The sequence below is a fragment of the Ambystoma mexicanum genome, chromosome 14 (assembly GCF_040938575.1).
Source record: "Ambystoma mexicanum isolate Mex_15411 chromosome 14, UKY_AmexF1_1, whole genome shotgun sequence".
Classification (NCBI taxonomy): Eukaryota; Metazoa; Chordata; class Amphibia; order Caudata; family Ambystomatidae; genus Ambystoma; species Ambystoma mexicanum.
This window is the reverse complement of record NC_090940.1, coordinates 209,176,702-209,203,208: the sequence shown is the minus strand read 5'-3', so window position 1 is coordinate 209,203,208 and position 26,507 is coordinate 209,176,702. Positions and strand designations below refer to the sequence as shown.

General features: G+C 48.0%; 1 long non-coding RNA gene across 1 annotated transcript in view; it reads right to left on the bottom strand.

Annotated features, from left to right (window-relative positions):
• Positions 1-233: 233 nt before the first annotated feature.
• The window catches only part of LOC138527275 (uncharacterized), a 53,863-nt gene continuing 27,589 nt past the window's right edge, over positions 234-26,507 (bottom strand). The window contains exons 3-5 of the long non-coding RNA XR_011283847.1: positions 922-1,022; positions 647-741; positions 234-549 (exon numbers count right to left, since the gene is read on the bottom strand). This is a non-coding gene — a long non-coding RNA (uncharacterized lncRNA). The remainder of the gene's footprint in view (positions 550-646; positions 742-921; positions 1,023-26,507) is intronic.

The window sequence follows — 26,507 nt, the reverse complement described above, 5'->3', positions numbered from 1 at the left end:
ATACATCATACTTGCTCATTCTTCTCTGCCCCTTTCCTCTCCCACCAGTAAGGTGCAGAATGAGACATCAAATATAAATGGAAGGTAGAAAAACAGACTTTATCAACAGTTGTCCTTTCAAAAAATACTGCAGGTCAATTGTAAAAAACTATGTATTTATTATCAAGATTTGGAGGTAGAAATCTCATAAATTGAGTAGGCAATTACGTATTTATTCATAAAAAACAACAAAAAAACTCTAAGAGCATATACAAATACAACAATGACATAACACAATTCTAAAAATAGAGAAGAAAAATGTAAAAATACATCAATTATTAGTGAAACCTCAAGGTTTTGTCCTTTAGTGTGAGGTTCAGATCTCTCAGGGTCTCTAAATAATTCTGTACAATCTGGTACAACTCCTAGATTTAACAACTCAACATGTTTCAGTCCTCTCTATGGCAATGGGACTTTCGTCAAGAGTGGTCATTATAATATTAGAGCTTTTCCAAAACTAATTCAGGATCTTCTTTAATTGAAGCTTCAAACATTGTTCTCAGGATATAACTGTTGATAAAGCCAAAAGGAAAAGAATCAGCAATTCGCCTGTATTCTTAAAGACACTTTCAAGGTGTTAGGGTGAACTCATGGTTAAATGAATTACCTGAGTTCCCTTGTGCAGTCAGTCCCCCGAAGGAGGAAAATATCCAGCAGATGGAGAGATTCGGTAGGAAGGTATTTATTATCTTCCACGAACTCCTATAAATGAATTTATCAAAATTGAGGGAACCGTTAGAATGGGCCATTCGTCTTGAGACTGGGTTGCTCGCAAACCTTGCATAGTTGCAGGCGTGGAGCTAGACAGGTGTTTTCAAAAGGCTGGAAAAGTTACTATTACTCTAGAAATGGTTAAACCTCATATCCCCCCAATTTATTTACCTTGTGCGCAGTGAAAAAACTGCCCTTTGGTGAATGTGCGGCTGATGTACTGTCTTGGTACAGTGTTCTTCTAGGACTGTCAATTACAGGCCGTCCACTGTCTGAAAAAAAGCCACAGGAGAGAAACTATTTTGTAACTGTTGTCCAATCCGCAGAATCTTTTAGTTAAAAACCTCATTTGCCGGCAACAAAATGGATTCTAGCGAGTGATACACTGATCTTGCTTTGTACTAGCATACGCCCCCTGAATCTATGAGGCGGTTGACAGCCCGTTTTTAAAATAGCAAGTTTTTCTTCTTACTCTGCAATTTAAAAACAGTCAAACATTAACCAGGCAAATTTTAAGCCCCTAACGCAAGTAATCCTGGGTGTGCATAAGCTTCCAGAGTCCCACATCACAAACTAGCCACTACCGAGAATCAGGCACTTACCTTTGGCTGCTTCCTGGGCAGATGCTCAGGGGATTTCTTTACAGGAGATTTGCACACTGCCACCTGGGCGGATCAGAGCACCTTTTCAACCACTATCGGTTAAACGTCTCCCACTCCGAGGATGGTTCGTTCGGGGTTGGTGTTTTGTCTGTTGGGATGTGATTTTGGAGTCATTAATGGTGTGCTTTTTTGTTGTTGCACTTTCTGTCTCTGGGCCTCATTAGGACCCTGGCGGAGAGGGTATTACGCCAGCGTAGTGCATGGCGTACCTCTCCGCCATACTACGAGTTCCCGTAGCGCCATGGAGGTTTTCTCCGCCTGGTTTTACCAGCCGGAGAAAACCATGGCGCTACGGGACCTCGTTGTTAATTACGCCACCGTATTTTACGGTGGCGTAATTAACTCCTTCCCCACTCCCATTATACCCTATGGGGCAAAAATGGGAATGGGGAAGGGCAGAATGGGGATTGGGGATTTACCGCTCCGCCGAGGTCGGAATGGGGCGGTAAATCCGCCAACCCCCATGGCGCTATCGGCGGCTTTCCGCCATGCTTCGCGGTGCATTTAGCACCGCGAAGTCCGCCTGGGTCGTAATGAGGCCCTCTGTGTCTCATTGGGACCCCTCCCTGTTGCTGCTATGGTATACCTCAGGAAGTAGGCATTGGGACGAGGAAGAGTCGACGTAGAGGTAATGCTCTGATTACTTACTGGTACTCTTCATTACTCCTAGTCCTACTCTTTCTCGTCACAGTACTGACGACCCTCCTCTTCCTCCCTGTGGGGGGGGGTCCCATGCTCCGGCTTGGATATGTTAAACTGGATGCTGTGGGTTAAGGGGAGGAGTTATGCTTAACAAAATAAATAGAAGAAGGTCCTGTGTCGGAGGCGGGGGGCCTCATGAAGTCAGTACTGTGACGAGAAAGAGTAGGACTAGGAGTAATGAAGATTACTGGTAAGTAATCAGAGCATTAAAATATACAAGTGGAGGGAGTGGCATGGAATGGTGGCACAGCAGTTAGCTAGGCAATCATTGGTCATCAGTTCATAGTCCGTCATTTATGTTTGATCTTGTGATTCTCTAGGCACCGACTATCGATGGATCCTGAAATCGTGTCTGCCATCACGAGCACAGACATGCTATGGAAGGCATTGTGGTGTATGACACTTTGCGTCATTTGTTTTTATATTTAATCTTAATTTTGATTAGGGCTTCATAAAGCATGTTATTTTCCATCTGATCCCCTTCAATTTCAATTTGCAGGTTTATAGGGGTAAAGTGTGTTGGGCCTTGGACGGGGAAGGGCAGGATGTCAGAGGGGAGGGTTAATTATCTGAGCAGGACTATAGACTTTAGGAGCCTGTAGACTTAAGGGAACGGGTATGTCTTTAGTGCTTGCCAGACCTTCAGTCTATTAGGTGTTGGGGAGGAGGTGGTCCAATACCACCCCCTCACCATTCCCACTGTATCCAAACCACATGTAAGCCAAAGGGGGGAGAGGCCCCCACCACCACGGTATCTGATCACATGATGTAACATAGAAATGTACCTTTAACACCTAACCCACAATCTACTAATGAAGGGCATTTTGTATTAGAGCAGACGCCATCTTTTTACTAGGCCCAGAAATCATCCCCCTGCAAAACTCAGCTCTCCCCATCCCAGCGCCTCACATAGCATAAAGAGCCCAAACCCCCACCACCTCCCTGCCTCACCAGCTCTGTGCAAGCCTTGTTCTCACAGAGGTCCAATCCTTTATTGTTGCAATTGTCCTGCCTCATTCCCAAGATTATGCTCTCTGCAGAGCATGAGATCATAGCCCGCCTCGAACACAAGTGCCCATCCATCTCCACTAAACTACCTATGCCCTTTTTAACATCTGCCAGGCCAAGTCCCACCAGCCCTTCACCCCCTTTCATGCTGAGACCCAACAGACCACCTCATGTTGGCCATTCCAGAAGACCCACCGCAGGCCTAATCCTAAAACTGCAGTATATCCTCCCAACAGCAACACATGTCTACCTATATCAGGAGAATTCAAGCGAGGCAGATGGCCGGTAAATCCTCTGGGTTGGGCACCTTGGTTCTTGGATAAAAGTATCAAAGAGAATCTCGAGTGAAAAGGTTGGAATGCCAATACATTAGCTCATTCGACCTAACCAACTGTATTCACGTGTCTTTATTTTCGTATTATCACTTCCTGTTGTTTAGTTTAGCTAGAGAGTTATACTGCACACCTGACCTGACCTTCACACTGCAGAGATGAGCCCAGCAGACCCACGTGTGCCAGTAGCGACTGGGAGCGATGACCAATTACCATCCTGCCTCCCTTGTAGTATCAACTGTGCCATAGGCCTCCCCCCAATCCGATGCTAGAATTTGCACCTTATTTGTAACGTCATCAAAGACACTGTATGTCCATTTAATGTGCTCCCCATGTATTGTTTGGCAGAGCGCTCTCGGGCAGCAGAGTTCTTTGCTTGCAATTTTTACTTTATATAAAGTTTTGTTTCTCCTTGCAATTAATCTCATGGGGCTTCATTACAAGTTTGGCAGTAGCATTGCCGGTAAAACCAGCAGGATGCCGCCAAACTTGTGATTTCTTCCGGCACCCGTGAATGGACAATTACCGGGTCATTACGGCCCTCCAGGCCCAGTATTGGCCCATTCGCGGGCGCCGTATAAAAATGCTCCCCATTCCCATTTGAGCTCCATAGGGCTCAATGGGAATGGGGAGGTCGGGTGCACCGGCACCATTTGTGAATGGTGCCGGTGCATCTGACATGCTATGCTCGCGGGTGCCAGTATGCCCGCAAGGTAAGACCTGGCGGGCGGGAAGGCACCCGCAAGCAGAACTTATAGTTTACCGGTCAGGTAACAACGGTACCAGCAAGCTTACCGGTACTGTTGTTACCGGACCGGCAAACATATAATGATGCCCATAGTCTCATTCCCTAATGGGGTGCGTCCATTATTTTGGTCTATTGGAAATCATGTGCGTTTAGGGTGCCTGCTTTTATAGGTTTGAGTCAGCAGCGGAAGGCTAGAATTCCAGAGGAATGAGCCTTGAAAGTGCAGGATTCGGCCACCGAAACATTTGCATGCTTACTGGTCAGTGCCCAGCAGCTTTGTCGACACCCAATAAGGTGTCAGGTTGGCTTGTCGTGTGGGAGGCACTTTAGAAGGGTTGCCCATTGCAGGCTTAACATCTCATGCATAGTACTTTAAAGCTAAGAGAGTGCTTCACTGGCAGTCAGTGGACAGGCGTACTGGCCCAGGGGGTGGGATTTCATTGCTTCAGCACTTAGTCAAGGCACAAGTTCTAGACTTGCTCCAGTTTGAGGGTGACTTTCACCGGGAATCTTGCGTCGATACTGTTGCTATAGTGAAGGTGAGACATGACTGCAATGTTGAGAAATGTCCTGCGGTGGTCAGTGAAAAGGAGCTGGAACCCTCATGGGAGCCAACGATTGCGTCTGTTTGGAAGTGTTATCTGGTGGTACAAATGAGGGGTGAGCTTCGAATGCAAAAAAACTATTTGCGGACCTGATGTTTGAGTGAAGAGGAGGAGGGCAAGTGTAAGTGGCCCCTTTGTGTATCTGCATGTCAGACCCTGGTGCGTGGTAGGGAACAGCCCTTCACAGACCTCCATGAGGGTGAGTTTTGGCTCGGATAACAATTTTTCATTCAGCCGGAAGGGAATGTTGTTCAACCAGGTGGAGTGCTGGGCAGCCACTGATTGAAGCACTTTAGCTTGGCAAGGGATGGTCACATGCAGGAAGGCTGTGTTTATGGCAGCATTTATAGGATCTGTTTTTATTAGTTTTGGCTGGTATGTGGTGATTAAGGGCCACTTTTAAGGGAACACTATTGCTTTAGAGTACAGATAGGCGAGAGAAGACATGTGGGGTTGGAGGTATTGTTTGGCTATTTACCACCAATTCAGTGCCGATCGACATGCCAATCTGGTTCTATGTGAAAAGACCTCCTTTTGAAGGTCTCAAGAGAAAAAGACTGATTTAAAATGCCCGATTTTCTTTTGATTATAAACAGTGCTTTAAGTGGGGTAAGAAATTGAGGGGGGGCCCTCGTTTGGGGGCGTGGTTTTCATTGTGGGCGTGGCCTAAAAGTGCACAAATCATAGTAAGGTGCACAAACAAATATATAAATGTATGTGAGCATTTATATGTTTGTATGCGTACTACTATGGTGTGTGTACTTTTCAAGCCATATTTTATAAACATAGCAATGTTACATATTTCTATGTTTATAAAAGGTGGCTTGAAAAGTGCACAAACCATAGTAAGTTACGCACACTTGTGTGCTTACCTTACTATGGTTTGTGTACTTTTCAAGCCACCTTTTATAAACATAGATATTTGTAAAATGTTTCTATGTTTCTAAAAGATGGCTTGACACGTAAACAATTCAAGGCATCTTTTATAAAGCGTTGATGACGGACAAAACAAACCGCAAGGTGGCTTTGTCCGTCGACAAAGCTTTATAAAAGATGCCTTGAATTGTGCACGTTTCAAGCCGTCTTTTATAAACATAGAAATATTTCTACCTTTATAAAAGATGGCTTGAAACGTACACAGTTCAAGGCATCTTTTATAAAGCTTTGCCGACGGAGAAAGGCACCTCGGGCTCTGTGATCTATCTGCTCAGAGCACATAGATCACTGAGCCCGAGGCGTCTTTCACCCTCTCTGAACCCGCGGGCTCCGTGATTTAATCTGCATATTAGATCACGGAGCCCGTGGGGGTCAGTGACCTGGGGAGGGAAAACAAAGGGACAGTAACTTCCTCTGATGACCCTGATGAGGGGTCATCAGAGGGAGTTACACTAACTGACAGAAGTGCTGCCAGCCTCAGCGTTGCTCTGGCTGGCTGGCACTTCTGTCAGCTTGGCTGACATAATGACAGGCGCATCTCCCGTCGCGGCTGCGGCCGCGGCTGGATAATGCATCCCGCCAATGTTGTGTGGGACGGGGGGCCCCGGCTGGGCCCCGGCTCAGCCCCACTTTCTGGAGACTGCCGGGGCCCGGCCCCGGCAAGCCCCGGCCCACTTAAAGCACTGATTATAAAACCAGCATTGTAAAGGTCTTTCTTCGCTGGAGACCTTCAAAATACAGTTTTTGTAATGTTCGGGGAGTTTTGCCGCTGAACCCCCCCCCCCATTGTTCCTCCTCGCACCAGACCCCCGCCCCACCCTCTCTCATGGGATTGCAGCCCCAGCCCCAGCCCCCTCCCCCAGCCCACCGCCCCCAACCCCCGCCCAAACCACAACACATACACACAACACACACACCAACACACAAGCACCCACATAACCTGGGCATTTGTCCAATAGCTATGCCGTTGTATCCAACATTACCCATTTTGTCAGCCCCTTTCGTTTCCCCTCCAGTAAGGTGCTGCATGAGACATTTCCTTTGATTTGGCATAACAAGGCCGCAGATTTATTTTTACATATACATAACCACTGTAAACAGGTATTAAAAATTAGTTCCAAAAGGTGTGGCGACTGCTCCTCGTCCTGCTTCCCCCTTTACCTCCATATTGTTTGCAGGCACAACTCCCCCAAGGCCTTCGAGTCTGAGAAATCGCCTGCCCCTGCAGGTCTTTTGCGGACTGGGGGAGCGCCGTTTGTTGGGGGGAAGTTGAGCCCCAATTGCTACCGCCAGACACCCCCGCCGTTTAGGCTCCCAGGAGGCACTGTCTAGAATGGGCGAAGCCCCTTCCGGTTTAGCAATGGCTCATTCGGAGTCTTTGTCTTATCATAGGTTGCCACAACCCGCCACGCCAAAGGTGGGTTACCGCCCACCGTGGCTCCCCCTTTTCCTATTTTGTAGTTCTAGCAGTTCTGAGTACACCTTGCTGCCCGGTGCAACTCCGTCTATCCTCCTTTGACCAGGGATTTCACCTTTGCCCGTTGTGCCTGATCTAGGGATACTTCAGTCCCCTCCCTCTTTCCGTCATACCTTGACCTGCTCTTGCACAACCGGCTCTCGGTTTGACCACCGCTTTGAGGCCAACTGCCTCCCCTTTCCTCAAACCATCCCTTGGTAGCCCCAACTCTCTCAACCCTCCGTGCCTGCTATCCCCCTGCCCCTGCAGGTGATTCTGGGCTGAGAGAGAGCCATTTGTTCGAAGAAGCGGAGCCCTCGTTGCCACCACCAGACGCCCCTGCCGTTTTAGGCTCCCAAGAGGCTCTGGCCCGACTCCGTTTCTTGCATAGTCCAACCACCTCCTTTGTAGACACCGCTCTCTCAACCCTCCATGCCTGATACCCACCTGCCCCTGCAGGTGTTTTGGACTGGGAGAGCGCAATTTTCTCGAGGAAGCGGAGCCCTCGCTGCCCCCACCAGACGCCCCTGCCGTTTTAGGCTCCCAAGAGGCGCCGGTCCGACTCCGTTCCTTGCCCAACCATCTCCTTCGTGGACACAATTCCCTGCACCCTCCGTGCCTGATACCACCTTGCCCCTGCAGATGTTTTAGGGCTGAGAGGGTGCCATTTGCTCGAGGAAGAGGAGCCCTCGTTGCCACCACCAGACGCCCCTGTTCTTTCAGGCTCCCCAGGGGGGCTGGTCCGACTCCGTTCCTTGCCTTGTCCAACCATCTCCTTCGTAGACACGACTCTCTCAACCCTCCGTGCCTGATACCACCTTGCCCCCGCAGATGTTTTTGGGCTGAGAGAACACCATTTGTTCGAGGAAGCGGAACCCTCGTTGCCACACCAGACACCCCTGCCTGTATTTGAACAGAAAACAATTTGTTATCCACCCAATGCAGACATGAGGCATACTGTGGACACTTGAAGGCTGTGTCCCAAAAGCATTGCCTCGTGGATAGGTACGTTCCCTCATACATAAATGCCTTTGTCAGCTGAGTGAATAATTGACCACCCTGTCATCTCAGGGAAATCTTGGTTGGTGCAATCGCTACCTGTCCGTATGGATCATCTCCCCCAAGGAATGCCTCCCGGAAAACCCTTTCGAGTGGCTCCTGAAAACCAACCAGCCTATTATCCCTCGACCTTCCTCATAACTACTAAGTACTCCCATGTCTAAACACTTCAGGCCATGCTACAGCCTTCTGCCGAATTGCATTCTGGTATTTGTAGTCTCGTTATCCAGAAGTGGGGCTTATTTGTATCCATACAACCTATACTATTAGCCATAATTTTATTATCCACCCGCCATGTTTCCGCTAATCTTTCAGTAATTGTGCCTCTTAAAAGAATGTTAAGTCCCGTGGCACGCTATCCTGCCCTAAAGACGTAGAAACCCACTTTAAGAAACCTTTACTCGGTCCAGATGCACCCTAACATTTTTCTTGGATGTTGCATAAAAATCCAGACACGCGAGTTCCGCACGTTGCTGTGCTATGGCAAGTGTACTTAACTATTCACCTCCCGCGGGAGGGACCAGTGACTCACTACGCGCAGCAGTGCCCCCCCCCCACGCAACAGTACCCGGGGCTGTCCCCCCAATTGCCTGGCCATATGCCCCCCTGCCGTAAAGCCAAGCCGATCAACCCAGGAGATATACCCGCACCCATCTCTCAAACCCAACAGTTGTGGGCTGTGTATACGCCTAAGGGATACGCCAGGCACAATCCCCTGGCCCTGCACCCTTCTTGCACCTGCTACCATCGATGGCTAGTAAATACCCCAATATTCCATGGCCTTGTGCGTACACCTGTTACCAACAATGTACAGTAATACCACGGGCAACCATATCCCGTGGCCATGCACTTACACCATGTTTGCACCTACTAACATCAATGGTCAGAAAATCCCTATTCGTAGCAAGTATTCCCTATTATTCGTGTGGACATTACTGGAAACCAACTCTGATTACTTTTGTTTTTTGGAAAAACCAATCCCATGCCTGTGTAAGGAAAGAAAATGTCTTCACTGCAAAGCCGCCATTTTTCCATTTCCAAAACAATAGAGAGCACCTTGACCAATGCGTAGCAGCTGCATGCAATCCGCCTTACTTAGAAATGCACATGGCAAATGCCTAAACGCATTCTGGGACTTAGTCTTGCAGGTATACAGGGCACTAAACCCCGGCCAGGGGCATGACTGCGTCTGGCATAAATTAATTTACCGAATAAAAGCCAATCTGATACCAATCCTGTGCCCAACTACCATTCCCATAATGCACCAAAATGGGCTCAAAACCTTAAACGCAACCCCTAAACACGGCCACTGACCCCATTTCATTTCAGCCCGCAAGTATTGCAGCAGTTCTTTAAAGCTGTGCCCGTACCTGGACCTCACTTGTAAAGGCACAACATTGCCACACCAACCTTAGGGGTTATCCGTTCCTTATGCAATCACGGCCTCCAACCATACCAGCGAACACTGCGCCTATACCATACTGTGCATTGCCCATTGACCCTAAGCGAACCCTCGTAAGTGAAAAGCTCGCCCTGTTTCGTCCCAAATGCACATCACACCTGCTTATACCGCTGTAAGTAGCGAACTGACCAGTTATATTACTACCCCAATATCTTTGTTGATCCCCTGAGCTACAGAAACATGGGGGGAGAGGCCACCCCTAAACGCAAAATCGCGCCTTAAAAACACTAGCGTACCGGTGCGTTACAACTGGCCTATCATAAAATTCCCCCGCACTTTGCTATTACGTCCCTGCTATACTTCTTAGCCCACATTTGTGCCCATGTCGCACCATCATGCAACTCAATCCTACCATCTTGCCTCGTGGTGCTCCGACACCCGACACCAGAGTCCAGTCATAATGCTTAATAACAACATTTTGTCCCCGCTGCCTCGTGATGCACCCCCTAACGTTGGAAAGAGGCATGCCATAATCCTTGCAGCGCAACTGGGTGCTACCTGCCTCGTGGCGCTCCCACACATAATGTAAGGCGTCATTCAATACTGTTTATAGTGCCCTTTTGTAGTCCCTGCCCAGAGGCCTCCCCCATCCCTTGGGAAGAGTCGTATCTGCTTGTCCCGCCGTTGCAAACGTCAGATCTTTCCTTTTCGTACCGACAGTTTAAATAGTTCCCAAGGAGGCGTTTGACAGTAACATGTGTCGTAAATTGTGCAATTTAACGACTATCGTACAGTAACTGGTCAAAACTGCTAGGCGCACAGTGAAGTAACACACCATAGTAGCTTCTACGCATTGTCACTTTCGTGACGCCCCCTTCCGTGCCTGCAATACTAAACCAGTTGACCACAACTACTACTGCCCGCACAACCGCAATGGAAGAATTCATGCCCGCCTTTCTAGAACCTCTTAATAATTGTGTATGAACTATGTTAGGTTACTCATACCGTGTTTAATACCCAGGGGCTTCTATGCGCGGAACGAACCTGGAGTGCTTTGTACCGTCATGCTCCCAAGGTGAGCATGTTACCCCTTGAGCTATCCTCCTCCTTATAAAGTAAGAATGCCGCCTTAAAACCAAATTGCCCCGAACCACCGCCGGTTTAGGAGAACAGTTTCTTATCCATTAGGCCACCGGGACCACTCGTGTGTGACAACCCACCCAGTGCTGTGTTATCAGAAACCACCCGCCTGATCTGCGTGTTGCGGACAACCTCAGCTCGCAACTCCAACTTTCCTAAAATGTGTCACCTGGGTGGGCATTAGATCGGTACCCACGTCCGACCCCTAAGATGCCATATGTAATTTACTCCGCAAGTTCTGCTGCAGCGCTTATTAATGTGCGAAATCGGACCACTACTCCCACAATTATTCCTTAGTTGTATACTCCTACTTAGTTCCACAACGATTGCCCTAACGCAGCTTCGCCCGACTAAGCTGTTGGACTGGACACCCTGCATCAAAAGCACCTAAAACCTTAAACCCCTGCGGCAATTCCCATAAGATCGACCGCCGACCAGCTCCCTTATTGTCGTTTAATACGAGCGCGTACCCCGAGGGGACAGACACCCCGGAGTGACGTAGACCCAGGGCGGAGATGTCATGACCCAAAACCAAGCCCGAGTAACATTTAGGTTTGCTGTGTTGCAGCACAAAAAATCAATCGGGCTCGCCGCCACACGACCCCACTAGGACCCACCTAATAAAGAGGCCATCCAAACCGCTGACGCTGCACCTGGAAACATAACAACGGGTAACTCGAGTAATGAGGGCAGCCTGCTTCTGCTCTATGTGCCCGCGAAGAAAACAATAATTTGGCACGTATATCGCGCTACTTCTTATTATTACCCATGGTGTGTGGTGCTCATTTATCGACCTCGGAAGGATGAAAGGCTGAGTTTGGCCCCGCCGGGATTCGAACCTGCGTTAGCAGACTCTGCACCGATGTCAAAGCGAGCGTTCTACTCGCTGTGCCACTTGGAACAGATACTTTACGACGCGTTTCTTCTCGAGTGTATGTTCCCATTGCCAAACGTTTCTAAAATTCCAGCCCTTTTCCTCTGAACACAGGAACACTTTTTCGATTTATCTCAGTAGCACAGGGGTTATGAACTGAGGAGACCGATCGTCACGGAATTAACCCCATATGCGCCCGCCGCCGCTTCAAAAGCGCTAAAACTTAAACCCCTGCAGCAACCCACCTAACCTCGATCGCCGACCCGTTCCCTTACTCTCCTATTAATACGGAGAGCGCACCCAGCTACTTCTGAAGCGACAACAGCGCATATATGGCGCTATATCCACCCCGCTCCTTACCCGACGCATACTCCTAGCTGGAACACCATCCACTCCTTCACTGGAAATCTCCTTGCTGGAACACCATTCCACTCCTTCACTGGAAATCGCCCCAACATCGCCACTCTTCGTCTTTCTGGGTCGAAAAAAGCACTCCTGCAGCCACAGCATCGCGGGATCACAGACTCAGAAAAAGCAACCGAAAACGAAGTCCTCCACTTTTGGCGGGCGCCCAGCTGCTGGAAGAGCTGCAAGTGCCCCTGCGCCGGGCGCCCGCCGCTTTTATGTCCCAAGCCCCGCCTCCTCCCTTTGTTGCCCTTCGCGGGCTTTCCCGGGCTCTTGTCGCCCTCTCCTCTGGCTCCTTTGCCGCCCTCTCCCCTGCCCCTGGGGGGGGGAGGGGCGAGAGAGCGTCCAGGAGGAAGGCCCCTGCCCCGGTTATCGGGGTGCCTCCTCCACTTGCTGCGCTCTCCGTTCGTCACCTTCACACTTACCCGTTCTCCTCGCCCTCCGCTTCCAGGTCCCACAGAGCCTGTCAGCCACTGTACGCACTTGTGTGCGTCAGGGGCTGAAACGTTTGATTTAGAAAGACCGCTCTGTGCAGTCACAGAGCTGTCCTAAATCGATCTTTTAGTGAAAAGATCTTTATAAAAAGATCTTTTAACTTAGAACGGCCAATCCCTCAACTACCCGTGCCTCCCAAAACACATCCTCCTGCATTCTCTCGGAACTAGTTCCATCAAGCTGAAACATGAAGCCTTGGCATGACATTTTTTATTCTATGTATCCTGTTGAGAATGAATGGCTTAATTGCAATAGTAAAGGTACTACTGGTGTATTAAAAATCTCTTAACCAAGTGTGCCCTCAATCACTCGATTTCATTGCACTGAAGTCCCATTAAAAACAAGCACTAACATTCAACACGTTTTGCTGCTATCATATGCCCAGGTAATCACCAAACTTTCTAAGTGTTGCCATCTCAGGGCCAGATAGCACCGTTATGCTAGTGCCTGGCACATGCCTTACCCATGCCTATACAAAAGCCAAAGCTGTTGGCTTTGCCACTGCTTTTTTTCTGGCCTGGCTGGAAAATCCAACTAAATGCACAGTGCATACTTGGGGCAATTTTACAAAAAGAATAGACTGAAAAGCCCCTGCTGTGCATATGTCGAATGAGTGCCTGCCATATTGTGTGTGCTGCACCGAGCTATTTTCAGATCCTATCCATTTCTAAAGCTGCTATAGCAACCTCTATAGACTGTAATTTTGGCTTCGCCTTCTTTGCAGTGACTAACCATAAGCACTTTCCTAAAACAATGGCACAACATATGAGATGATTCTGTAATGGGAATATGTCTATGTTTGATAGAGAATAGAAGATAAGTACTGAAGGATGAAAAGGCTTTACAGTAAGCACAGAATAACATTGTCACACAGTTTCCTTTTATCTGGTAAGATAGCTGAGCTGGTTAAGAGCTCACTGCTTCGGGTTATGTGTGATCTGCAGGTCGCTGGTATGAATCCCAGCAAGGCCCACTCAGCCTTTCATCATTCTGAGGTCAATAAATGAGTACCAACGTTTAGGTAATAGTGTATATGTGAGAAACCTGAGGGTATTCTCCCGAGTAAACCTCGGGGGTCCCTTTTTCAGGTGGCCTGGAGAGGGCTGGCGCTCTCAGATCCCAACCATGAGTGTAGACGAGAGAGGGAGGATCAACTGGGTAGGGGAGCCCAGGGTTATGCTCTGGGAAATGCCCCAGGCGAGACGCGGTACTACATCGCAAATTGTATTCCAATGTATCCAGCCACATGTGTAGAAAACATGTTTTGCCCATTCAAATCACATGGTGTGTACATATGCATGGTGCGATAACCTTGTGGTTTAGTCGAATAAACATCACCCAAACATTGAAAATAAAAATAAAAAAAGAGATAAAAATAAAGAAGAAGAGATATGGAAGTGTGAGAGGGTGTGTGTGGGAGAGGGAATGGGGGAAAGCAAAAGCAGACAACAGTCAGAGCACAGAATAAAGTGGAATTAATCTATTCTTCACATTTGAAGAATGAGAAATGGCTATAAAATACCTTGTTCATTAAAGCAATTTTATCTCACTTGATAAAAAACTTGCCGAATAAATCACTGAGTTGTGAACTCTTGACGTGGAGTGTCCCCTTGGGATTGTCAACCTGCCAAACATGCAACCTTGCAGGGTGCGGGTCAAGAGAGAGAAGTGCTTCTAAGACTTTGACCCTGGTGGTCTGTTGTGTGTGCTAACATATCTTTGTGATCAAGTCCAAAGGAAGTGCACACACCACCTTCACCCGTACAATCAGGTACTAATCTCAAAAAATAAGAGAGAATCGGAACCAACCTTAAGGATTTCCTTTTGACCCCTTTACTTAAATGGTCATTTCTACTGGTGATTTGTCCCACACTCGATTTAAATTACCTGTGTCCCCAGAAAAAGAAAACGTATATATTGTAAATACATCTGCATATCCTTCTCTCAGTTAAGGCTTCACAAAGAATGTCTTTTTAGACATACCCTTGTAAAGTTGTATTTCCATGTGGTTTTTAAAAAAGATATTGGATGCAGTAGCCTCAACAATTTTCACAACTGGAGATGTGTGTGCCTTCAACAGAAAGAATTTAAAAATGAAACACAAAGTAATGATTAACCACCCTGTTGTTTCTCAAATATATCTCGAAAATAACTATCATTGATAACTTTAAACCTCCCAGTGTTAGGGGTTACTACTCACTTATGCAGACAACGGTTAGTTCCCTGATCGGTGTCTCGCGGCGTCCCGCGTGTGTATAACCTGGGCATTTGTCCATTCTTAGGCCAACATACATCATCCTTGCTCATTCCTCTCTGCCCCTTTCCTATCCCACCAGTAAGGTGCAGAATGAGACATGTCTTCTTTTTGGCATAAAAAGGCAGCCGATTTATTTTCACAACATAATAAATTCCTAACACTGCAAACAATTTTGTGAAAATAGTTCCAAAGGTGCAGCGACTGCTCTGTGTCCAAAACCTGCTTCCACCTTTTCCCAACAAAGTCCACAGTAAGCACAACTCCCCCAACCATTCATGTCTGAGCCCCGCCTGACCCTGCAGGTGTTTCTGGGCTGGCAGAGTGCCGTTTATTTGGGGGTGACGAATGGAAAATCGCCTTTCGTACCAAGTATGGTTGTAGGAATATCAAGTAATGCCCTTTGGCCTTTGCAACGCTGCTGCTGCATTTCAATACTTCATGAATGATCTCTTAAGGGAATTAATTGATTTCTGTGCCCTAGTATATATTGACGATATCTTGGTATATTCCCCATCAAAGCAGGACTACGTCAAGCATGTTCGATCTTTACTAGCAAAACTCTGCCAACACCAGCTCTATGCCAAACTCGAAAAGTGCTAATTTCATGTCTCTGCGGTGGAATTCCTTGGCTTTGTTCTCACCCCAAATGTAATTCGAATGGATGGACACAAAGTAGATGCTATCCTAAACTGGCCATCACCAAATTCATTCAAGGGAGTCCAGAGCATGTTGGGTTTCGCAAACTTCTAACGCCGATTCATCCCGGGGTTCTCACAAATAGTGCATCCCATCACATCATTACTAAGGAAATGGAATAACAAGTTTCACTGGACAGAAGAAGCAGAAAAAGCCTTCCAGGAACTCAAGGTGAGATTCACTTCTGCCCCGATTCTACGTCATCCTCGCCCAAACCTCCCGTACGTGGTAGAGACGAATGCCTCAAGTATGGCTATGGGAGCCGTCCTCTCACAAAAGGACCCAAAAACAGGTCAATAACACCCTGTTGCCTTCTGGTCGCATAAATTCACAATACCCAAGCTCAATTACGCTATCACGGACAAAGAACTTCTACCCATCAAGTCAGCCTTTAAGGCCTGGCGGCATTATCTCCTAAGTGCCAGACACACAATCACCATAATAACTGACCATCGAAATCTCCAGTACCTAAAAACAGCAAAGGCCCAATCTTCACGACAACTACGCTGGGCCCTTTTCTTCGCTGAATATGATTACGTGATCACGTTTCAACCATGAGTTAAAAACGGAAAGCCGATGCTCTTTCCCGTATGGGTGTTGATGAACAGGGATACAAGACCCCAGATCCAATAGCCATCATTCCAAATGAAAAACACCTTGGAATCACAGCAACCATGACTCAGAACGAGTTACATTAAAAAATCCAAAGCTTAATGAGTCCCAAGCAATTGCAAGAGTGGAGTATGCAAGGGGAACATCACACGATAAAGGACCAGTTGCCCTATTTCAGGAACCGTTTATTCTTGCCAAACAAAAAACTACAAGAACAATTCATGTCCGGTTATCACGATTCTTTAATCGAGGGCCATACTGGAACTGCAAAAACCCTAGCCAAGGTAAAACGGACGGAGTTACTGGTGGCCCACACGACGTAAAGACATTATCCAGTTCATCCTATCCTGTGGAGTGTGTGCACAAAACAAATCATCCAAGCAGAAACCAGCTGGACTCTTACAACCATTGGATATTCCACCAATGCCCTGGCATACGCTATTCCTTGACTTCATTACCGACTTACCACCAAGTCAAGGGTTTAACACCATTCTAGTGGTTGTGGTCCTGTTTTAAAAAATGGCACACTTCATTCCTCTTAAGGGTCTCCCAAACGCATTCACTCTGTCAAAGGTGTTTCTCGAAGGCATCGTACGACTCCACGGGTTTCTTTCAGTACTGGTCTCAGATTGAGGTCTCAATTCGTGTCCAACTTCTGGAGGAAGTGCTGTTCTATTGCCCAAATCGACATCCGACTATCCACCAGTCACCACCCCCAAACGGATGGTCAAACAGAGAGAATGAATCAAACCGCTCGAGCAGTACCTACGTTGTATGCTACACCAAGCAGAAGGAAGCTGGTCAGACCTGTTATGGATAGCTGAATATGCTAGACGCCCCTGCGACCTTGGAATTTTCAGCAATTAAAACCTTGCACGCAACCATTTCCCAAACCTTTAAAAGGGCAGCTGAACACTTACTCCAAGCTAGGAACCGCCAGAAGAAATTTGCTGACCAACGCCGAGTAAAGGCCCCCAATTACAAAGTTGGGGATGAAGTCTGGTTGGCATCTAAACATGTGCCCATTAAAGGAACCCGGACCTTCCGCCCAAGATACCTGGGTCCATTCACCATCACCTCTGTGATAAATCCAGTAGCAGTCAAACTAGCCTTACCATCTAACATGCAAATTCATTCTGTGTTCCACATATCTCTCCTAAAACCTGTTCAACCTGGAACCCATGATACAACACCACCAAAGCCAGTAGTAATCAATGGAGAGCCAGAGTTTGAGGTCAAGGACATTCTGGATTCAAAGTATGTCAGATCTAATCTATACTATCCAGTGGACTGGAAAGGGTATGGCCCGCAAGACAGAACATGGGAACCTTGCGGAAACATTCATGCACCTCGCTTGCTCAAAAGGTTCCATCAAAACCATCCAACCAAACCAGGGCCAGACAGGAGAACTACCATGAGAGGGGCCTTACGGGGGAGTGCTGTCATGATCCCTACCCCTAGCCCTCTGGGACACCATGCTGGAGCCAGGCCACGATCCCCCGCATGGACATTAAGGGCCTCTCGATTTTACCAGAGACCCACTTGGAGTCAGACCAAGAGCCTATGGCGCCAAGCTCACACATAACTTTGAGGACAACTTGGCATTGGACTTGTAATGCATTGTGGGCAAGATGGATGCCCCCACATAACCCAGTTTCATAAACTGAGAATCCGGTCTAGCCTTTTGGGTGTGGATCGACCCAGGGATACCTGGGATACCTGAAAGCTATTTAAACCACGCCCGGACAGAGAAACACGCTTTGCGTTTTTCTGCACCCGCAGCGTGACACTCACCATGTTCGGATCGGTCTCCTGAAGGCCTGTGCCTTTCCTTAACGTCCCGCGCACCTGCAAGAACAAGAACAGCATTAATATTCTTACTTACCTTGAGGAGTATCCTGCTTCCATCCATCGCTCCCCAGTCCAGTGGGCACCTTTATGGCGGTGTCGCATCCATCTCGTCACGCCGCATCCTGGGAAAAGATAACGAACAAAAGGAAAGACATTAGTAAGCATTCTTCATATCCCAGCTTACCCGAAAACTACAAGAAGAGTCAAACACTTACCTGAACTCGAGCCGCTCAGGGCAACTTCAGCTCCAGAGCATCCCGTCGACCTGCAAAGGGAAAAGACAGTAAAGGTTAGCATGGAAAGTGTCATGAGCACTACTCCCGAGGAGCCAGGACTGGCCCAGCGCCCCCGGAAGCAGACCCTTCTTCCACATCTCCGGACCCAGCAGACCCCTACAGGGGCCCTTTGGACCGTGGCCTGGCGCCTTTGGCGCCAGGCTCATAAAGGACTTCAGTCCCGGCGCCATAGGCGCCAGGATCATATTGATAAACTGTGTAATAATGCTTGGGTGGACTTACCTGAGGCAGACCATGCTGCATACTTAACCAGAACAATCCAGTCTGGCTGAAGTCCCCAGCCATCAGGGCTGGGAGGAACTATTTCCTCTATTCAGGAACTCTTTTCTTACCTGGGTGGGGCCGGTGGAAGAACACACACTGAAGCACTTCTCGGCTATTTAAACCACGCCCGATGGAATACACGTGCTTCGCGTTATTCTGCATCAGCAGCAGGACGCTCACGGAGTCGGCTCCTGCATCCTGGCTCCTGACACGCCCGCCAGCACCCGGAACACCTGCAAACAGACAAGAAAAGAGAAGGCGAGCATTAGAAATTATACTTACCGGAATCCGGCCTCAGCAATCCTACCTCCGACGATCCTGCAAAGGAAAGGTACAAGATTAGCAGCGCTCTCAAACGCTCGCAGCCGCGCCGCCTTGCCTTACCCATCCGTGGCCTCGCCGAACTCCACCGCGGCCACGACGCCGGCAGCATCTCGGCACCTGAAAAACAGAAAAAGACAGTCATTAGAGGTGCCCGCTCTAAAGCGGCCACATTTACCTACGTGCCTCATCACGCACGACAGCGGCTGTGTCGCCGGCAGCATCTCGGCACCTGTAAGCAGAAAAAGACAATCATTAGAAGTAAGCAGTCGCTTTTCTTTCACTTACCTTCCTCCACCGCGGCTACGACGCCAGCTTCATCCCAGCACCTGCATAAGAGGAATACATGGTGAGCACTAACTAAGCACGGAGAACAAATACTCACCAAGAGACTTACCTGCTTTAGGTTTCTGGGCCCCGGCTCCTGTGGAGAAAAGACACTCATACTTACGGCTACCGCAGGAGAGATGAAAGGACACAGTGTCCGCAACTATTTCCCATCCAGTGACGTAACTGGATTCTACGCACCCCTGCACCTGAAGCAGGATGGAGAGCTCATCTTTACAATACCTAAGGTGAGAGCTCGCAGAAACCAAGTTGGGGGTCAAGAAGAGTGAGAAACGGGAGATTGGTGGGAACACATATCCACCCCAGCTGGTAATCAATCCCTTTTCTTCCACCTGCAGAAAACTTACTCTACAAGCCAGGCAATCCAAATTCGGAGGCCCCGTCCAGAGCATCTTCCGGGCCCTGCGCCTCACGATAGAAGAAATGGTAGCAGTCCAGTTCGGGTCAGCGTCTCTGTGGGAATCTGGTGAGCGTTACAGAAAGAATAAGAAGGCACTCCACATAGCGCTTACTCACTGCCCCTTATTCTCTCAGCCGGCAGCCACGCTGGGACATTGCAGCGCCTGTAAGGGACACAAAGAAAGACATTGGTCAATTCAAGAAAGAGTGAACAGCGCCACGCATAGCGCTTTCACTCACCGCTTAGTGCTCAGCTTCCATAAGCAGCACAACGCTATCTTCGACCCCTTCAACACCTAAGGGAGAAGAGACAAGTTATAAAGGGGACAAGAGACAGGAAAGGAACAGTTCATTAAGAATCATCCAACCTTCCGGTCGGGCTGGAATTACAACAAGCATAGTGCGTTGGGCCTGCGCCAGTGAAGCAACTAGGCTGCACAGAGCCCACATCAATCGACACACCCCTGCACCAAAGGGCAGGATGGAGAGTACGCCACAAAAGAAAACAAGGTGAGGAGAGGACATCGGGGAAGGTTTGGTCCCCAAGGGAAGAGTGGGTCAAGCAACCAGAGACAATAGAGTTAAACTCCGGAATCCTGTTTTTCAGGCCCAGTCTCCAGTCAAACAGATTCCAGGGAAGGGTTTGAGGTCGTAGGATGTCCAAGCAGGCTGAGTGGCATCCCCATGGATACCAGGTGAGCGTTACAGTTTCTTGAAAGGCGCATTCACTCTCAACCTCCAAATCCATGCACTGATGGCACGGTATTAGTGGTGCCAACTGCAACATTAAATAGCAAACTAAATTGGATTTGCAGTCCTGATCAATGGTGATTGGCATTAAACATTAAAAGGAAACAGTTAACCTACTAATTCTAAATCTGTGTTCCTTACTAGATGCTAGCGCACCATTACCTGTTACACCCCTTACACTAGTAACTTTCCTTACTAGATACCCTATGACTATACTATAACCTACCAGAATGTCCCAAGCAAGACATTTGGCTGCACATTACACTTTATAAAACATTGCTCTCAATACTGAAAACTGAAAGTTGTTAGAAAGGTGCGATTCATGAAAGGTCCATAAATGGGACGATGCGCTCCAGGAGTTGTCCGAACTATCTTACCAACATTGTTCTGGATGCAGATGGCACACCTTCTGAAGACCTTTTGTGCTAAAGATGCAAAGTAAGGAGCAAACAAATGATTTCTGAGAGTGGAGATCATGTCACCTTTTCCCCACATATACCTGCTCATGGTATATCCTCACTAGGTGTTACAAAAGTATCTTCGAGGCCATCAATCAACCATAAGCATCTCACCAAGCAGAATCATCAAGAAGTTTACATCGTTTGCGTACCCACAAGTCTTTATCATTAGGGAAAGTGTTTTCCTGCATAAGGGCCAGTTCCTCCAAAATTTTAAAGGGAGCTACTCCTGTAGCTTCTTCATGGGCAATATGTATTTTTTTGAAGAATCAGCTACTGTGGCCAGTTTGGCAGCAGGGTCAGCAAAGTTGTTACCACAACTAGCTTCATCATCTAAGGGTTGATGGGCAGCACACTTAATATTGGCAATCTGCTTCGAAACATAAGAGCATCTAAAAGCACTTTGACATACTGGTGATTCTTGATAGGAATGCCTGAGAAGGTCAGGAAAGCCCCTTTGCTTCCACTACTGTCCATAATCATGGGCCACCACAAAGGTACAGTGGGAATCAATGTATATGCTGACTGTTCTTTGTGATGCTAACTTGCATGCTCTGATGAATGCTACATGTTCTGATACTTGTGCTGAGGTGACCTTGGGCATATTTCCACTCTCCACAACCTCACGGGGGGATACAATACATACCGTGCCACCATAACACCTCTCTGATCTCCGGGACGTCACACATCAACAAAGTAAATGAAGTCTGATATATGTAAGGGGGCGTTACTCAGGTCCCTTCTGGCCATAGAAAGATAATCAGTAATTGCAAAACAGCCATGGATATCAGTCTCATGCAGTTCCCCATAATTGGGACTAGGGAGCAAAGACTTTGGATTCAGAAGTGAGGCACATGGTCAGGGTAATTTTAGAAGAGTTCACCACAATATTTCCTATTTGTTAGTCCTGGAAATAGACATGAATTGTGTTTTGTTTTCAACATTAAAGATACAATGAAAGGTGTAACTGACACTTCTAACAGAGAACCTAATTCTATAGCTTATTATTGTTGTGCTGCCATGGCTGCTGCTGCTACCGGCCACAAGGAAGGTGGCATAACAGCAACTACTGGAGCAAGTTCTTTGCTGTAATATGCAATAGGTTCTTGATGGAACCCATGTTTCTGAGTCAACACTGCAAGAGAAACCCCCTTTATCATAGCAAAATAAGGTGTACTTTTTCTTGTAGTTAGAGACATAAGGACCGTGATTCAGCCAACCTTTCTCTAAACTCAGAGGATGCCTACTCAGCTTCAATAGACCATTTTAATGGTTCAACAGCATTCATTCATTCTCATGTTCATTTCCAAGGGTCTTACCAGCTTGGCATAACCCAGAATCCACTGTCTACCATAGCTCATCCTGCTGAGGAATGCACCAGTTTGTGTAATCATCTGCCATTTTGAAATCCTGTATACAACTCTTTTCAAGAGGAGGGATATTACTTGGTGTCCTTTGATCACATCATGTGCCAAATAATACACTCACTCTCTACACAGCTGCAAATTATTATTGGCGAGAGCGGTCCACAACACTCCTTAAGAGATTCAGTGTAACCCTGGGGTAAACCGATCCAGTTTATATTGGCTATCCACATGTATGGGAACAGAGAAGAAGGCTGAGGCCAGATCCACAACAGTAGAATGAGAAGTAATCAGACATATACAAGCTAGAATGGTAGCAGGTTTGGGACCACAGGAAATCATAGTACTACAGCAGAATGTACTGTTCTTAGGTCTTGCACAAATCAGAAATTGTTATTTCTGGACTACTTAACTGGCAATATTGGGTTATTAAATGGGCTATTGGTAGAAATAACAATAGCTTGTAAGAAAAGAGAATCAATGACAGGGGTAATGCCGTCATCCGCATCAGGTTTTAGAGGTTATTGAGGGATACGAGGCAGCTTCTTAGAAGGATCTACCCTGATCTTTACTGGTTCTGCATTTTGTGTATATATATATATATATATATATATATATATATATATATATATATATATATATATATATATATATATATATATATTCAGTGAAAAGACTTTGCTAAAGGGATGGCATGGTTCAGTTGCCCTAAGAAAAACCTATCAAATTCTGTGCAAAAACTTTTTTAAAGGGATCTTATAGTTACTTTGCATTAATAACAACCTATCCATATTATGGTTATTACAAGCAAAACCGAAAACCCCCAGAAATTCACCAGTTATGGTAAGCTAAGGAACCATAACTCGCACCACCACCGTGCACTGCTAAGACTAACATGCATGACATCAAAGATGACATCACAAATGTCATTGCTGACAACACTGATGGCATCACATGTCTGGCTCACTCGTTTTTTTTCTTTACTGACATATCTAGGCCACATAGTTTTCTTCACTAATAGTCAGGAACTAAAAATTCAAAAGGTACTATATTAGTAGACTTACCTTACAAATATGTTCTTACACTACTTTCCTTAGGGTCTAGTCACATCATATGATATACATACATAGTGGAAGTAGCAGCCTTGAAACCCAGCAATCGTTTCTGTGCATGAAGATAATGGGCCTCATTACGAGTCCGCCGGTCCGGACTTAACATTGCCGGTATAATCATACCGGCACCGTTTCCGTGATCGGAAAATTCCGACCTACGATCCCAGAAATACCACCACCATAAACCGCCACCGCGGAGTTAAGGTACCGTAAACTGCATCGACTGGGAAACCCCCAGTTACCGGCAATACGTAACACTGTGCACATTACGAGTATCACGGACATGGAAACACCGCCACAAAAATGGCGGAAATACCGTGGAGCCTACAAAAGGCCCATACCCAGGCCAACTCCAAACACAACTATGCAGGCAGAAGCTGTAGCAGCATTGGGACTGGGGCTGTTGAACCTACAGGCAGCACTGCACATGGTGGCAGTAATGGTGCAGAGGAGGATGAGGCGGAGGCGGAGGAGGCGCAGGCGGCAGTTAGCAAATCCTGCACCCATGCCAAACCCAATTGTGCAGCCGGCACGACCCCGCAGGCAGTCTGCAATTGCCCTGCATCAGGCCCTCACCCTGGAACCTGACCCCAGGACAGATCCACATATTATACCAGCTGGACCCTCCAACAATCATGTACCATGATTGAGGACGACATCAGCAGCCACATTGGCATTTGGACCGCAATCCCCCCGTCCCGAAGGTGGTGTCGGTACTGCATTTTCTTGGCACCGGAACTTATCAGCACACAGTGAGCTGCACGGGCTCTCACAACCCTGTTTTTTGAAAATATTGGGACAGGTACTGGATGCCCTGCTGCGCCATGTGTCGGAACACATCGCCCTACCCCGTACCCTTGCCCAGGTCATTGCCATACGTTGGCCTCCCATGCCATTGCGGCCATGCCAAATTGAATAGGTGCAGTAGACTGCACCCACATAGAGCTGACAGTACCATGTGCAATGGAGATGGTGTACCGCAATAGGAAACTGTACCACTCACTGAATGTACAGATGGTATGTGACACCGGACAAGTTTTTGCTGCGCACGTTTCCCGGGGTCAACACATGACTCAATGGTCCTGCAGAAGTCGACATTGCCACAGTACATGGAATGCTACGCTGGACAAAGCTATTGGGTGAGTACAACTGCCAATGCACAGGCCTTCTGGAAGGGGGGTGTGTGTCCAGGGCAATGACCTGTGTGAGTGGGCTGCTACAACTGCACATGCATCACCCCCCGGCCCATGTAATGGACAGTCAGCACAACCCAGACATCACAAAGCTACACATGACAGGTTGCCACAGTGTGCCCGTACACACCCTGCAAAATGAGACACACAACCAATACTACCACAAGCCCATACAACTTGAGACACTCAATACAGCCACCCACACTATGCACCTCTGCCCCCCCAATGCACATGAGACATCCTGCATTGACCACATCATCACAGTCTATTGATTGACTCCTCCATGTGTGTACATCACTGCACAATGCCATGCTTACCAACCACTATTGTCTGCAAGGGGAACTACATATGCACAGCAAGTCGTTGGGCAATGTCCAACTGCCAACGTCGACAACATTGACCCAGGAATGGTAATCACCCACCGGTCTGCCCACGGCTTGGCCCATATGGATGAATTAATGATGACACAAGATTGCACTGCATCTGATCAAGACATGATACCACAAACCCTGACATGTGCCCCACATTTACATCCCAGGTAGGTGATGCTGGATATGCACTCACGCCATGGCTGATGACGCCTGTACGGAGGCCAAGGAACAGGCATGAGGAGGCGTACAACAGGGCACACGTCCGCACATGTGGCATGATTGAGAGGACATTTGGCCTACTGAAGGCCAGGCTCGGCTGCTTGAGCAGATCTGGCAGTTCACTGCTCTACAACCCAGTGAAGACGGGTAAAATTGTGTTCGTATGTGCCATGCTGCACAATCTGTGCATGCGCAGGAAAATTTTGCTGCCCCCAGACACAGAGGATGATGGAGTTGAAGATGGTGATGGGGATGGTGACGGGGATGGGGATGAGGATGGGATGGCTCCACTCCCTCCCGGGGGTGCACAAGATGGCCAATGAGCACGGGATACACTCATTCGCATTTACTTTTGAGAAACTGCACATTGACAGCATTGCATGGATATGACGATGCAAATGAAATGACGGATGTCCACTCATTATAGAATTTTTCAAAGGTGATATATTGTAAACAAAAGAGGAAAGAAGGTGCATTGGGTAGGGAAGCTGTACACCCGTGCCCACCCACCACCCAAACGTACCCACCCCCAACCAGGCCCCAAACTGCTAACCCCCTAATGGACCTCCCCCACCATCCAAACGTACCAACCCCCAAACTACTAACTCCCTAATGGACCTCCCTCACCACCCAAACGTACCCACCTCCAACCAGGCCCCAAAATACTAACCCCCTAATGGACCTCCCCACCACCCAAACGTACCCACCCCATAAACCCATTGTGTCCCCGAATGTCATGTCTATCGCCATCCCCACATGGCACTATTTCCGTCCCCGAATGTCATGTCTATCACCATCCCCACATGGCACTATTTCCGGGGGCGCTTATGCGCAGGAGTGTCCTTGCCAGCGGGTCCACTGAGCTGACTAGAGTGCCTCCATCGGCTGGCAGTGGCAGAGCTTGATGGGGTGGTGCTGGTTGAGGGGACTGCGGGTGTGACTGAGGGCACACGTCCATGAATCGCCTGCTGGGAAACCAACATTGACTCCGCTATGCTGGATTGCACACTGTTGCCTTCCCTGACATGGCATGCCAGGGTGACGATGGTCGTGGCAAAACGTCCAATGGACCTGGAGAGCCGACGCATCAATGTCACATTGCTCTTGCTCTTCACGCTGCAGCCTGGCCTCCTCCTGCTGCCTTTCCACAAGCTTCGTCAGGGTGAACTGTTGTTCCTCAATCCGCTGCATGCCGGTACTGAGTTCAGCCATGGAGGGCGTTGGTGAGCGCATGAGGCTGTGCATTGTTTGGGGTCTGAACTGTAGGCCATGGATGGATGACAGCTCATCCGTGTTGTCCCCCTCACCCTGTTGTGCAACTTCGGCCTGCATGGCCATGGCACTGTAATCACTCGATGTAGCCTCCTCAGCAGTGCAGATGGGCTGCAGGATGGCATCCGGGGCCATGGTGGGTGCCTGCAT